The sequence below is a fragment of the Ornithorhynchus anatinus genome, chromosome 2 (assembly GCF_004115215.2).
Source record: "Ornithorhynchus anatinus isolate Pmale09 chromosome 2, mOrnAna1.pri.v4, whole genome shotgun sequence".
NCBI lineage: Eukaryota > Metazoa > Chordata > Mammalia > Monotremata > Ornithorhynchidae > Ornithorhynchus > Ornithorhynchus anatinus.
In genome coordinates, this window is record NC_041729.1 from 169,359,777 (window position 1) to 169,375,972 (window position 16,196).

A 16,196-nucleotide genomic window follows, 5' to 3' on the forward strand; every position below is an offset into this window, starting at 1 on the left:
TGTAGGCCTATATCATCTCTGGAGAAAACTATGCTTTCTTTTTTATAGCTGGGTCCTCAGACCTATTTATAGATAAATTTGGAGAAGGGGGGAGTAGAACCGAGCAGTAGAGTAGTCATTTATCAAGATTGACATGAAAACAAATATTATTCTAGTAAGGAGAGGAAATTCTTTGTAAAGCCTGTTCAAGAAAGGCATTTAGTCTACCTCACCAGCTTCCTGAGGGTCTCCATCCAAATAAAATCAAACCGTTGTCCTAAATAAGGTCATTGCAAAAAACGATTAGGAAGCCGATGTGTCGACTCCTCTCTGAACAGAGTCGTCACAGTCCCATTTACATGGGCTGTTTTAATAGTCTTGAGGCCTCTAAGACAGCCCCGTTTGAAAAGCAAAATAATTTTGGCGATGGGTTCGATTGGCTCATGATTTCTCCCTCCTGGATGACAGTGGTGATTTATTTCCCTCCACCGAGTGATGGAGATGGTTTTATACAGGGGTCTCATTGCAGCTAAGCGAAGGAGAACATTCAGTGTCTGTGGGTTTTACAAACTTCCTTAGAAACAGACACCCATTAAGGTGTCATAGCTAATTGGGAGGGGAGCGACGAGTGCTTTAATGGGACAAAAATTCATGAGGCTTAGGTCATTAAAATGAGAAAGATTTGGGGTCTTTATTTACAAACTGAAAACAGAATGTACGTTTGCAGGGTGTGAGGGAAATACAGGGCTCATTGATCTCCAGTGACTACCTACCTTTCATCCATTCGTTCAGTTGTATTTATGGTATTTGTTAAGAGCTTACTAAGTGCCAAGCACTGTTATAAGCACTAGGGTAGATACAGGGTAGTCAGGTTGTCTCACGTGGGGCTCACAGTCTTAATCCCCATTTTACAGGTGAGGTAACTGAAGTACAGAGTAGTGAAGTGGATAGCCCAAGGTTACACAGCAGACAAGTGAAGGAGCCGGGTTAGAACCCATGTCCTCTAACTCCCAAGCCCGGACTCTTTCCACTAAACAAGCCACTCCAATCCATCTAACAGTCAGAACCCTACGTAGTCGCCGGTAACCTCTTCACTCATTCATTCAGTTGTATTTATTAAGCTCTGTGTGCAGATCATTGTACTAAGCATTTGGGACAGACAGTACAATACAACAACAAACAGTGACATTCCCTACCCACAACAAGCTCACCATCTTGTGGGGGAGACAGACATCAGTACAAATAAATGACAGATATGTGCATAAGTGCTGTGGGGCTAGGAGGGGGGAATGAAGGGAGCAAGTCAGGGTGATGCAGAAAGGAGTGGGAGATGAAGAAAAGGGGGCTTAGTCTGGGAAGGCCTCTTGGAGGGGATTTTCTTTTATCCATCATCTTTAGTTGTTCTGAACGCCTGCCGTGTGTGGAGCACGAGCTGATCGTCTGACTCTGCTCTTTTTTGTCTGCTTGTGGTGTTTCGGAATCTCTCTGTCTGCTTTTTCTTTGCCCCTCCTCAGCCAGGCCGGGATCAGAGAAGGGGCTCAGCACTCTCTCCCCCAACCCTGGCAGCCAAGGGGGAGGGGAGCCTGGCCTTGGCTCCAGCGATGTAGACGCCCTCCTCCAGAGGTGGTCAAGAAAGGGTTAAAGATGTCATCATTAATTATAATAAAAATAACTCCGGTACTTATTAAGTGCTCATTAAGTGGCAGGCACTGTACTAAGCACTGAGGTGGATGCAAGCAAATCAGGTCAGACACAGTCCCTGTCCCACATGTGGGCTCACAGTCTCAATCCCCATTTGACAGATGAGGACAGAGCACATAAGTAGCCAGAGCCCAGGCCTGGGAGTCAGAAGGACATGGGTTCTAATCCCGGCTCCGCCACTTGCTGGTTGTGTGACCTTGGACAAATCTCTTCACTTCTCTGTGCCTCAGTTACCGCATCTGTAAAATGGAGAGCCTCACCTGGGACAGGGACTGTGTCCAACTCAGCCAATCAGTCAACTCAAGTTAATCAGCCAGTGGTATTTATTGAGTGTTTACTATGTGCGGAACACTGTATTAAGTGCTTCGGAGAATTTAATACAGCAGAATTAGCTGATGTGTTCCCTGCCCCTAACGAGCTACCAGTCTAGAGTGATGATCCACACAGAATCAGCAATCCCATTTCTCTTCCAGCCATTTAGAAAGAGGGGGTGAAAATCTTTTAGTGGTAGATTAGCAGTAGCTGAAGTAAGCTATTTATTGTGCTCTCCCTGGTTCTTGTGCACTGAACTAAGTGATCCAGGTTTGTGTCAGTCAGTTGTATTAATTGAGCGCTCAGAGTGGGCAGAGCACTGTGCTAGGTACTTGGGAGAGTTCAATAAAGCAATTAACAGCCACATTCCCTGTCCACAATGAGCTAGCTTCCAGTCTAGAGGGAGTATCCTGGGCTGTGCTCAGTAGCTGGTGGTTTCTTGGGCAAGGATGAGTGGGGAGGGATTTCTGTGAACAGGAATAGCAGCATGGCTTAGTGGCTAGAGCTTGGGCCTGGAAGTCAGAAGGACCTGGGTTCTGATCCCAGCTCTGCCACATATCTGCTGTGTGACCTTGGACACGTCTCTTCACTGGACCTCAATTACTTCATCTGTATAATGGGGATTAAGATTGTGAGCCCCACGTGAGACAGGGACTGTGCCCAACTTGATTTTCTCGTATCCACCCCAGTGTATAGAACAGTGCCAGGCACATAGTAAGCGCATAGCAGATACCACAATTATTATAATTATAATAATGTCTGCTGTGCGACCTTGAGCAAGTCACTTGATTTCTCTGGGCCTCAGTTACCTCATCTGTAAAATGGGGATTAAGACTTTGAGCGCCATGTGGGACAGCAACTGTGTCCAATCTGATTAACTTGTATCTAGTATCTTGTATCCAGTGCTTAGTACAGTGTTTGGGATATAATAAGAGCTTAACAAGTACTATAATGATGAAGATTATTATTATTATTATTATTATTATTATGAGGGTCTTCTTCACGGTGGCTGCTGTGGTCACAAAAGGGGTATTGAAGTTCACCCTAGTTCTCTGCTCAGCCTATTTCATTAGTCAATTGTCATTATTTACAAAAGATAATCTTACTATTTAAAGCGTGTTTTGAGAGGAGGAGTAAATATGGGGCACGGGCAGAGTTTTTTGTGTTCCTGGTAAATGTAAAACAAGAAGCTCTGCTGAAATGTTGTGGTCTGTAAATGTAGTTAATATGGAAAAGATCCCTGCTGACATATGGAAACATGATAGAGTATAAATATCAGGAAACATGGATCTATGAGACACTGAAAATCTCATTTTTTTGACTGTTGTTATTAATATAATTATATTGTTAAGCTCTTATTGCAAGTCAAGCACTGTTTAAAGCACTGGGGTAGATATAAATCAATCAGGTAGGACACAATCCCTGTCCCTCGTGGGACTCAGCCTAAGGGGGAGGGAGAAGAGGTAATGAATTCCCATTTTGCAGTCGAGGAAACTTGAGGTCCAGCGAGGTGAAGTGACTTGCCTAAGGCCACACAGCAGGCAAGTGGCAGAGCTGAGATTTGAACCCATGTCTCATTCATTCATTCAATAGTATTTATTGAGCACTTACTGTGTGCAGAGCACTGTACTAAGCGCTTGGAATGTACAAATCGGTAACAGATAGAGACAGTCCCTGCCCTTTGACGGGGTTACAGTCTAATCGGGGGAGACAGACAAGAACGATAGCAATAAATAGAATCAAGGGGATGAACATCTCATTAAAACAATAGCAAATAAATAGCAAATAAATAAATCCTAACTCTCTAGCCCGGGCTCTTTCCACCAAGCCATGCCATTTCTCAATAAGTACTATCCATTGTTGATTGATAGCAGTGCTCTTTACTGAGTGCAATGCAGTCTACTAAGCATTGTGGAAAGTATGACAGGGCCCACTCTCTGCCTTCTATGAGCATTTAATGTGATGAAGGAGAGAGTCAGACAGAAAGTATTCTGTTATTATTATTATTATTATTATTCACCCTCAGTGGGAACAGGAGGAAGCGTAAAGCCACCACAGGAAGTTGAAGAAATAATTTTCCTTGTAATGAATAATAATAATCATGATGATGGTATTTGTTAAGTGCTTACTATGTACCGGTCACTGTTCTAAGCGCTGAGGTAGATAAAAGACAATCAGGTTGAACACAGTCCCCATTCCCCAAAGGGCTCACAGTCTTAATCGCCATTTTACAGATAAGGGAACCGAGGCACAGATAATTCATTCAGTCATATTTATTGAGCGCTTACTATGTGCAGAGCACTGTACTAAGCACTTGGAAAGTACAATTTGGCAGCACATAGAGACAAACCCTACTCAACAATGGGCTCACAGTCTAGAAGGGGAAAAAAGACAACAAAACACAACAAGTAGACAGGCATCACTGCCATCAAAATAGATTAATATAACCATAGATAAATGCTCATCATTAATAAAATAAATAGAGCAATAAATATGTGCAAATATATACAAGTGCTGTGGGGAGTAGAAGGGGGAAGAGCAGAGGGAGTAGGGGGAATGGGGAGGGGAGGAGGGGCAGAGGGAAAGGGAGGGCTCAGTCTTGGAAGACCTCCTGGAGGAGGTGAGCTTTCAGTAGGGCTTTGAAGTGGGGAGGAGAGCTAGTTTGGCCGATGTGAGGAGGGAGGGCATTCCAGGTCAGAGGTAGGACATGAGCCTGGGGTCGACAGCGGGACAGGCGAGAACGTGGCCCAGTGAGGAGGTTAGCGGCATTAGAGGAGCGGAGTGTGCAGGCTGGGATGGAGAAGGAGAGAAGGGAGATGAGGTAGGAGGGGGCAAGGAGATGGACAGCTTCGAAGCCAAGAGTGAGGAGTTTTTGCTTCAAGCGAAGGTTAATAGGCAACCATGGAGATTTTTGAGGAGGGGAGTGACATGCCCAGAGCGTTTCTGCAGAAAGATAATCTGGGCAGCAGAGTGAAGTATAGGCTGATGCAGGGAGAGACAGGAGGATGGGAGATCACTAAGGAGGCTGATGCAGTAATCTTGTCGGGTTATTATGAGAGATTTGTACCAGCGAGGTGGCATTTTGGGTGGAGAGGAAAGGGTGGATCTTGGCGATGTTGTGAAGGTGAGACTGACAGGATTTGGTGACAGATTGGTTGGGTGGGGTGAATGAGAGAACAGAGTCAAAGATGACACAGAGGTTGCGGGCTTGTGAGACGGGAAGGATGGTAGTGCCATCATAGTGACAGGTAAGTCAGGGAGAGGGCAGGGTTTGGGAGAGAAGACAAGGAGCTCACTCTTGTACATGTTGAGTTTTAGTGGCGTGCAGACATCCAGGTGGAGATGTCTTGGAGGCAGGAGGAGATACGAGCCTGGAGGGAGGGAGAGAAAACGGGAAGAGATGTAGATTTGGGTGTCATCTGCGCAGAGATGATACTTGAAGCCGTGGGAGCGAATGAGTTCACCCAGGGAGTGAGTATAGATGGAGAACAGAAGGGGACCAAGAACTGACCCTTGAGGAACCCCTACAGTTAGGGGATGGGAGGGGGAGGAGGAGCCCACGGAGGAGACCGAGAATGAATGGCCAGAAAGATGAGGAGAACCAGGAGAGGACGGAGCCTGTGAAGCCAAGGTTGGATAATGTGTTGAGGAGAAGGGGATGGTCCACGGTGTCAAAGGCAGCTGAGAGGTCGAGGAGGATTAGGATAGAGTAGGAGCCATTGGATTTGGCAAGAAGGAGGTCATGGGTGACTTTTGAGAGGGCCGTTTTGGTGGAGTGGAGGGGACGGAAGCCAGATTGGAGGGGGTCCAGGAGAGAGTTGGAGTTGAGGAATTCAAGGCAGCCAGTGTAGACGATTGGTTCTAGGAGTTTGGAAAGGAAGGGTAGGAGGGAGATGGGGTGATGACTGGGAGGGGTAGTGGGGTCAAGAGAGGGTTTTTTTTAGGATGGGGGAGACATGGGCACGTTTGAAGGCAGAGGGGAAGAAGCCGTTGGAGAGTGAGTGGTTGAAGATGGTAGTTAAGGAGGGGAAGAGGGAAGGGGTGAGAGTTTTTATGAGATGAGCGGAAATGGGGTCCGAAGCACAGGTGGAAGAGGTGGAATTTGTGAGGTGGGAGGAGATCTCTGAAGATACTGCTGGGAAGGATGGGAAAGTAGAAGAGAGGGTTGAGGGCGGGGGGAAAGGAGAAGGGGGAGGGGTGACTTTGGGGAGCTCAGACCTGATGGTGTTAATTTTCGTAATGAAGTAGGTGGCCAGATCGTTGGGGGTGGGGGGTGGGAGAAGGGGAGGAACAGGGGGCCTGAGAAGGGAATTAAATGTCCAGAACAACTGGCGGGGGTGATGGGCATGGATGTCAAGTGAAGATAAGTGAAGTGACTTGCCCAAGGTCACACAGCAGAAAAGTAACAGAGCTGGGATTAGAACCCTTGACCTTCTGACTCCCAGGCCCGGGCTCTAGCCACTAGTCTTTAGGATGGACATGAATGTGTAAGTGCTAAGGATGGATGATTGGTTAACTACCCTCTCCCTTGCCTCTGACAGAAATTAATCGGAGAAGTCTTCCTGGAGGAGGTGGGTGGGGGAAGCCATGGTTTGTGGAGACAAAAGGAGAGGTGGGAGGCGGAAGAGTCTCCCTGCCGTCGTCCCGACTTTGCGATTCTTGGACAGGTTGTGGGTTCCTCGGACCGGCCGACTCTCCCCTTGAGAGTCGTGTATACACACGCACAAATGTAAAATAAACAAGTCTGAGGGAAACACGTTGCAGGAAGAAACCCTCTGGACAGCTATTCTGGATATAAAGCTGCAGAGGTTTTAGTTTGATTACATTTTTTAAAAATGGTATCTGTTAAACACTCACTATGTGTCACACACCGCTCTTAAGCGCTGGGATAGATACAAGTTGATCAGGCTGGACCCAATCCCTGCCCCCCATGGGGGTCCCAATCTACACATTCTCCAGCTGACTGGGTAGGCAGGTCATCGTGAAGACAAACTTCCATTTGGCAAGAATTCATCTCTTAATCTAGATTTTTGTCTTCTGCAATTGGTTTATCGTTTCAGAGGAACTTGTAACTTTCCAAATGACTAATAAGATACATTTGGAAAGGAAGGAGGTTCTTTTAATTGAAACTCCAAGCAAGCCAGTCAGATTCAATTAAAAGGTTTAAGTTTTAAGTGATAGGAGCCATTACGCTCTTGATTCCATAGCTTCTGGCCACCTGGGAGACAGAATTTGGAGCTGGGTTCTCCTTAGATAATGAGTAAATCTTCATCATTGTCCAGTGGTATTTATTGAGCACTTAGTGTGTGCGGAACACTGTAGAGAAGCAGCGTGGCTCTGTGGAAAGAGCCCGAGCTTGGGAGTCGGGAGTCGTGGGTTCTAACCCATGCTGTGCCACTTGTCAGCTGTGTGACTGTGGGCAAGTCACTTCACTTCTCTGTGCCTCAGTTACCTCATCTGTAAAATGGGGATTAACTGTGAGCCTCACGTGGGGCAACCTGATTACCCTGTATCTACCCCAGCGCTTAGAACAGTGCTCTGCACAGAGTAAGCGCTTAACAAATACCAACATTATTATTACCAAGCACTTGGGAGCATCATAATCGTATGAAACGCTTCTCATGTGTCAAAGGGGAGTTTTGACTTGTTGCAGATGGCCTTCCACTCACTAGCCACTGGCCAAGCTAGGAATGGAATGGACAGGCCTCGGCTTCACTCTCCCTCCCATAGTTCAGACTGGTAGAGGACTGGAAACTCTCCAGGTGCCATCCTCAGAGGGGAGCACTGACGAAGTTATTCAGGTTGGACACAGTCCCTATCCCACATGGGGCTCACAGTCGTCATCTCCATTTTACAGATGAAGGAACCGAGGCCCAGAGAAGTGAAGTGATTTGCCCAAGGTCACACAGCAGACAAGTGGAAGAGCTGGGAAAAGAATCCAAGCTGTGGACTGTGTCCATGTGGTAAAGTCTGTCTCTCTAAGCTATAAGCTCATTGTGGGCAGGGGATGTGTCTGTTTATTGTTATATTGAACCCTCTCAAGTGCTTAGTACAGTGCTTTTCACACAGAAAGAGCTCAAGAAATATGATAAACTGACTTATTATCTTGTATCTACCCCAGTGCTTAACAAATTCCATTAAAAAGAGAAAGAATGCAAGTTCACTGCCTGCAAAGTAGTCTTACTTGAATGGAGACGACAGACAACCATTAATTCCCAAGATGGGAGAAAATCGATCGGTCAGTGGTAATGATTGAGCACTTGCGTGCAGAGCATTGTTTTGAGCACCTGGGAGAGTACTAGGTGCAGCACAGCCTAGTAGAAAGAGCAAGGGCCTAGGTGTCAGAGGACCTGGGTTCTAATCCCACCTCTGCCACTTGCCTCCCGTGTGACCTTGGGTAAGTCACTAAATTCTGTTAGCCTTAGTTCCCTTATCTGTAAAATGGGGATTTGATATCTGTCCTCCCTCCTGTTTACAATGTGAGCCCCATATGAGACCTGATGATCTTGTATCTATCCCAGTGCTTAGTACAGTCCTTGGCATATAATAAGTGCTGAACAAGTGCCATTATTATTATTATTAATAAAATATAGTAGAGTTGGAAGACATAATCTCTGCCCATAACAGGCTAACAATCCAGAGAAATACATCAAGATTATTTTTTAAGCACTTTCTGAGTGCAGAGCACTCTATTAAGTGCATAGGAGAGTAATAATAATAATAATAATGTTGGTATTTGTTAAGCGCTTACTATGTGCAGAGCACTGTTCTAAGCCCTGGGGTAGATACAGGGTAATCAGGCTGCCCCACGTGAGGCTCACAGTCTTAATCCCCATTTTACAGATGAGGTAACTGAAGCACAGAGAAGTTCAGTGACTTGCCCAAGGTCACACAGCTGACAAGTGGCAAAGCCGGGATTCAAACCCAAGACCTCTGACTCCCAAGCCCGGGCTCTTTCCACTGAGCCACGCTGCTTCCCAATAGACATGGTTCCTGTCCACAAGGAGTTTGTGCCTATAGAGACAGACACACCCTAAAATAGAATAGGAGGATAGTAATAATAATAATGATGATGGTATTTGTTAAGCGCTTACTATGTGCCAAGCTCTGTTCCAAGCTTTGGGGTAGATACAAGGTCATCAGGTTGTTTCATGTGGGGCTCACAGTCTCAATCCTCATTTTACAGATGAGGTCACTGAGGCTCAGGGAAGTGAAGTGGCTTGCTCAAGGTCACACAACAGTCAAGTGGCAGAGCCGGAATTAGAACCCAAGTCCTCTGACTCCCAAGCCCGTGCTTTTACCACTAAACCATGTTGCTTCTCTAATAGTAAAATAGTAAAGCAGAATATAGGAAATAGTAGAGTATAGAAAGTAATACAAAGCTGTAACTCGTTGTGGGCCGGGATTGTGTCCATTTATTGTTAGATTGTCCTCTCCCCAGTGCTTAGTACAGTGCTCTGTCCACGGTAAGTGCTCAATAAATATGATTGAATGAATGAATGAAAGAAATACAAGAAATAGCTAAAAGAGTAATTACATATTTGTATCTTTGATTAATCAAATAAATAGAAAGTTGGCCTATGAACAATAAGGTACAGAAGTGGTGAGTATGGATTTTGGGAATTTTTCAGGGAATGACCTCTTTAGCACTTACTGTTCATTCATTCAATCGTGTTTATTGATCTTTTACTATGTGTGGAGCGCTGTACTAAGCGCTTGGGGGAATGCAACAATAAAGGGACACATTTCCTGCCCATAATGACCTTGGAGTAGGGAGAGACAGGAGTCAGGGAGGTCAGAGAGGAGGATGATGCAGTCATCAACGCGTGATGGGATTAATTTTTGGATTAACACTATCGGGTTGCATTTAGGATGAAGAAGAAAGGGCGGATTATAGTGATGTTGTGAAGGTGGAACCGACGGGATTTGGGGACAGATTGAATATGAGGTTGAATGAGAGAGATGAGTCAAGGATAATGCCAAGTTTACAAGGTTGTGAGACAGGGAGGATGGTAGTGATGCCTACAGTGACAGAAAAGTCAGGGGAGGACAGGGAAGATGAAGACTTCTGTTTTGAACGTGTTAAATTGAATCACCTTTCGTTTCAACCTTCCACCTGTCCCAGGCCGGGAGAAGTTGAAATGACAATAATATTTAGCTTGGTCTACGTTTCCTAAACCTATTCACATCGATGATCTCATCTGAGGTTCACAACATCCCTGTGAGGTAAGAGAGGCAGATGTTGCTATCCCCATCTTCTAGACATGTCTACTAATGCGTTGGAACACTCTCTACTGCTCTGAACACAATTAGGCACTCAATAAATAGTGCCTGATTGATGGTGCTCAGCTTCACTGCTTATAGACTGGCTCTGCCGCTTTTCTGCTGGGTGACCTTGTGGAAGTCACTTCACTTTTCTTTGTCTCAGTTACCTGATCTGTAAAATGGAGATTGAGACTGTGAGCCCCAAACCTAATTTGCTTGTATCTACCCCAGCACTTAGTACAGTGTCTGGCACACGGTAAGCACCGATTAGACTGTAAGCCCGTCAATGGGCAGGGATTGTCTCTATCTGTTGCTGAATTGGACATTCCAAGCTCTTAGTACAGTGCTCTGCACATAGTAAGCGCTCAATAAATATTATTGAATGAATTGAATGAACTTAACAAATACCACAGTTATTTGTTCATGGATATATTCAATTGTCCTTTTGTTTATTTAACGAAGTCCTCCTGGCATCTGTATTACAACATGGTTTCTCTCGTTCTCTCTCCTGCTGGTCTCCCACATCCGGCCATGAGCTCCTGGAGGGTTGGGGGCATAAGCTTTGTTTCTGCTGTGCGTGGCTTAGTGGATAGAGCACGGGCTTGGGAGTCAGAAGGTCATGGGTTCTAATCTCACTTCCTCCACCTGTCTGCTCTGTGGCCTCGGACAAGCCACTTACGCTTCTCTGTGCCTCAGTTACCTCATCTGTAAAATGGGGATGACGACTGTGAGCCCCAAGCTGGCAGGAGCGTATCCAACCTGATCTGCTTGTATCCATCCCAGAGCTTAGTACGGTGCCTGGCACATAGTAAGCACATAACAGATATCCTCATTATTATTATTATTCTCCCTCTCTCACATTCTTTACAGTGCTCAGGGGGCTCAGTAACTCTCGTTGATTGAGACTGGAGCCTATAAATTGTAAGGTCGCCAAGATCCGCCCTTTCCTCTCCACCCAAACGGCTACCTTACTATTGCGGGCTCTCGTTATATCCCGGCTAGACTACTGTGTCGGCCTTCTCTCTGACCTCCCTTCCTCCTCTCTCGCCCCGCTCCGGTCTATTCTTCACTCCGCTGCCCGGCTCATCTTCCTGCAGAAACGATCTGGGCATGTCACTCCCCTTCTTAAACAACTCCAGTGGTTGCCTATCGACCTCCGCTCCAAACAAAAACTCCTCACTCTAGGCTTCGAGGCTCTCCATCACCTTGCCCCTTCCTACCTCTCCTCCCTTCTCTCTTTCTACCGCCCACCCCGCACGCTCCGCTCCTCTGCCGCCCACCTCCTCGCCGTCCCTCGGTCTCGCCCATCCCGCCGTCGACCCCTGGGTCACGTCCTCCCGCGGTCCCGGAACGCCCTCCCTCCTCACCTCCGCCAAACCGATTCTCTTTCCCTCTTCAAAACCTTACTTAAAAATCACCTCCTCCAAGAGGCCTTCCCAGACTGAGCTCCTCTTCCCCCTCTACTCCCTCTGCCATCCCCCCTTTACCTCTCCGCAGCTAAAGCCTCATTTTCCCCTTTTCCCTCTGCTCCTCCACCTCTCCCTTCCCATCCCCACAGCACTGTACTCGTCCGCTCGACTGTATATATTTTCGTTACCCTATTTATTTTGTTAATGAATTGTACATCGCCTCGATTCTATTCAGTTGCCATCGGTTTTTACGAGATGTTCTTCCCCTTGACGCTGTTTAGTGCCATTGTTCTTGTCTGTCCGTCTCCCCCGATTAGACTGTAAGCCCGTCAAACGGCAGGGACTGTCTCTATCTGTTGCCGACTTGTTCATCCCAAGCGCTTAGTACAGTGCTCTGCACATAGTAAGCGCTCAATAAATACTATTGAATGAATAAGGTCGTTGAGGGCAGGGAATGTGTCTGTTTATTGTTATGTTGTACTCTCCCAAACGCTTAGTACAGCGCTCTACACACACTAAGCACTCAAAAAATACAACTGGCTGACTGACTGAGATCAAATGGCACCCATGATCTCTTGGAACGCTTCCCTACAGTCCTCCAGGATTCATCCAGTGTCCAAAAAAGTTTTCTCTCTCCACTCAGTCGGTTTCCAGGGTGTCTGCTGAGGTAGGTGCCGGGGTTGGGGTTGGTGCGGGGAGAAGGATCCTCTGCTTGCTGAGCTAAACTCTTCTCAGGAAATAATTAATTTGGGCTATTTACTGAGGGCTCACTGTGTGCAGAGCTCTGTACTAAACGGATGGGAAAGTGCAGTATCATAGAATTGATAGACACCATCCCAGCCCACAAGGAGCTTAAAGGCTAGAGGGGAAAATATATAAATTAGAGATTAGAAACAAAACAATAAATCTGTTGGGGATGCTGTGTCACCTGGACTCGAAGTCTATGACTTCATCAAGTAGCGGTAATGATCACGGTGGGATTTAAATGCTTACCTTGTGCCAGTCACTGTACTAAGAGTTGGTGTAAATTTAAGGTACTCAGGAAAGACCCTCTCTCTGTTCCTCATGGGCTTACAGTCATTCATTCATTCATTCATTCAATCGTATTTATTGAGTACTTACTGTGTACAGAGCGCTGACTGCGAGAACCAGCACGGCCCACTGGAAAGAGTCCGGGTCTGGGAGCCGGAAGACCTGGGTTCTAATACTGCTCCACCACTTACCTGTTGTGTGATCTTGGGCAAGTCGCTTCATTTCTCTGGGCCTCAGTTATCTCATCTGCAAAACGGGGATTCAGACCCCGTTCTCCCTCCTACTTAGACTGTGAAAGCCCCATTTGATGATCGAGTATCTACCCCTGCGCTTAGTACAGTACAGTGCTTGGCGCATAGTAAACAACGAATTCCACAATTATTTTTATGATTATTATTAATAAAGATGTTAAATCCCCATTTTACAGGTGAGGAAACTGAGGCCCACAGAAGCTAAGTGCCTTATGCAAGGTCACAAGATGACTGACCACTTCAGACACTGCTCTTCCTCCCCTCCCCATCGCCCCTACTCCCTCCCTCTGCTCTACCCCTCCTCTCCGCCCCACAGCACTTGTGTATATATGTACATATTTATTATTCTATTTATTTTATTAATGATATGTACATATCTATAATTCTATTTATTTATAGTGGTGCTACTGATGCTTGTTTACTTGTTTTGATGACCGTCTCCCCTCTTCTAGACTGTGAGCCCATTGTTGGGTGGGGATTGCCTCCATTTGTTGCTGAATTGTACTTTCCAAGCGCTTAGTACAGTGCTCTGCACACAGTAAGCGCTCAGTAAATATAATTGAATGAACGAATGAATGAAGATGCTTGAGAAATGCAGAGTAAAGTGGCACCTTCCCCACCTGCAAGGAGTTCGTATTCAAATGAATTATTTTCCTGAAGGTTTGCTTGAGGTAAATTTCCCCTTCCTAAGTCTTAAAAGCTCCATTAGACAGGTGACCTAATTAGAGGATGATTTTTTCACCTCTATGAAAGAGAGGTAAAAGTAATTCCAACCTATTTCTGACTTAGAACAGCGGACCCTTGGTTTCGTCTGTTGCCCAAAATAGAGCAAGCAAGCGGTTAAAATGAAGGGATTCAATGAGTGGTGAGTTGGTGCTAAGCGCTGCGGAAGACGTGAGAAGCAGCGTGGCCTCGTGGATAGAGCCCGGGCCCGGGAGTCAGAAGGATCTGGCTTCTAATCCCGGCTCCCCCGCTTGTCTACTGTGTCACCTCGGGTAAGTCACTTCACTTCTCTGGGCCTCAGTGACCTCATCTGTAAAATGGGGGGTAAGACTGTGAGTCCCATGTCCGACAGGGACTGTGTCCAACCTGATTATCTTGTATCTACTCCAGTGCTGAGAACAGTGTCTGACATGTAGTAAACACTTAGTAAACGCTATTGTTATAATTATTGTGATCATTATTACCAGGCCCATTCCAGTCCCACCTGGGGCACACGGTCTAGGCGGTAAGTTTTATACCGCGATGATCAGAACGATTACAAAATGGCATCCAGGTAAAGTCTTAAATTGGACCCAAGAGTCCTAGGGGAGAGTTGAAATATAAACTGGGCAATTACTTTGTCCAAAGCAGCAGGACCTAGTGGGTAGAGCAAGGGCCCGGGAGGCAGAAGGACCTGGATTCTAATCCTGGCTCCACCACTTGTCTGCTGTGTGACCTTTCTCACTGATGCCTGTCTACTTGTTTTGATCTCTGTCTCCCCCGCTTCTAGACTGTAAGCCCGGTGTAAGCAGGTATTGTATCTATTGCTGAATTGTACTTTCCAAGAGCTTAGTACAGTGCTCTGTACAAGGTAAGCGCTCAATAAATATGATCGAATGAATGAATTATACTAATTATAATAATAGTTGTGTTTAAGCGCTTACTATATGCCAAGAACTGTACTAAGTACTGGGGTGATTACAAGCAAACTGGGTTGGACACAGTCCAACTTCACTTCTCTGTGCCTCAGTTCCCTCATCTATAAAATGGGGATGAAGACTGGGAGCCCCATTTGGGACGTGACTCTATTTATTGTCCTTGACTCTATTTATTGCCATTGTTCTTGTCTGTCTGTCTCCTCGATTAGACCGTAAGCCCGTCAAACGGCAGGGACTGTCTCTATCTGTTGCCGACTTGTTCATTCCAAGCGCTTAGTACAGTGCTCTGCACATAGTAAGCGCTCAATAAATACTATTGAATGAATGACATGGTCTGTGCCCAATCTGAATTACTTGTATCTACCTCAGCACTTCATACAGGGCCTGGAACATAGTAAGTGCTTAATAAATACCATAAAAATTTTAAAAAAGCAAATTTCTTGTAATAGTAACTTCGGGCTCCTCCTTTCTGAAAGCGGCAGCCATTATTTGGAAAGCCTAAACAGGTCTAAAAATTAAAATCTTATTCATTTATAAAAATTACAAGGTGCTTGAGGTCAGATATCACGACTGCCTGCTTTATATTACCTTCCTGGTGCTTAGTATGGTAGTATGAATGATGGTATTTGTTAAGTGCTTACTATGCATAAAGCACTGTTCTGAGCACTGGGGGAGATACAAGGTGATCAGGTTGTCCCACATGGGACTCACAATCTTAATCCCCATTTTACAGATGAGGTAACTGAGGCACAGAGAAGTGAAGTGATTCGCCCAAAGTCACACAGCTGACAAGTGGCAGAGCCGGAATTTGAACCCATGACCTCTGACTCCCCAGCCCGGGCTCTTTCCAATGAGCCTCGCTGCTTCTCTGAGCCACGCAGCAATACTCTTTGCTGGTACTACTCAGCAAATAGTAAGCACTCAATAAATAACAGCATGGCCTGATGGAAAGAGTACAGACCTGGTAGCAAAAGACCTGGATTCTAATCCTGACTCTGCCTCTTTTCTGCACCATAGAAAGAGCTGCGGTGGATACGAGCAAATTGGTTTGGACACAGTCCAACTCCACTTCTCTGTGCCTCGGTTCCCTCCTCCGTAAAATGGGGATACCCACGCTTTGTCCCCTCAGACCATGAACCCCATGTGGGACGGGACTGTGTTTGATGTGATTATCTTGTAACTACCCTGGCACTCAGTAGAGTGTTTGGCAGGTAGTAAATGCTAAATAAACAGCATTACAATAAGAGCTGTGGAGCTGAAGTGGATGGGGGGGGGGGCGAGTATTAAAGTGCTTAAGGGCTACAGACCCAAATCCATGGACAATACAGAAGGGTGGGTAAATATGGTGTGGAAATGAGGTTTTAGTCCGAGAAGGCCTCCTGGAAGAGATGTGATTTGGGGAGGGCTTTCAAGGTGGGGAGAGTGGTGGTCTGTTAGATAGTCATTCATTCATTCATTCATTCATTCATTCATTCAATCATTTCTGTTGAGCGTTTACTGTGTGCAGACCACTGTACTAAGCACTTGGAAGAGTACAATATAAGGGTAACCAGACCCATTCCCTGTCCACAATGGGCTTACAGTCTAGAGGGGGGGAGACAGACAGC

The 16,196-nt window shown here is 46.0% G+C and overlaps 1 protein-coding gene and 1 non-coding gene across 3 annotated transcripts in view; one reads left to right on the forward strand and one right to left on the reverse strand.

Moving 5' to 3' along the window:
• The window catches only part of PDE3A (phosphodiesterase 3A), a 298,794-nt gene that overhangs the window by 31,519 nt on the left and 251,079 nt on the right, over positions 1-16,196 (forward strand). The gene's annotated exons all lie outside the window — the stretch shown is intronic.
• Positions 7,635-7,772, reverse strand: LOC114809440. The gene has a single exon (XR_003757224.1). It is a non-coding gene; the product is annotated as a small nucleolar RNA SNORA7 (small nucleolar RNA).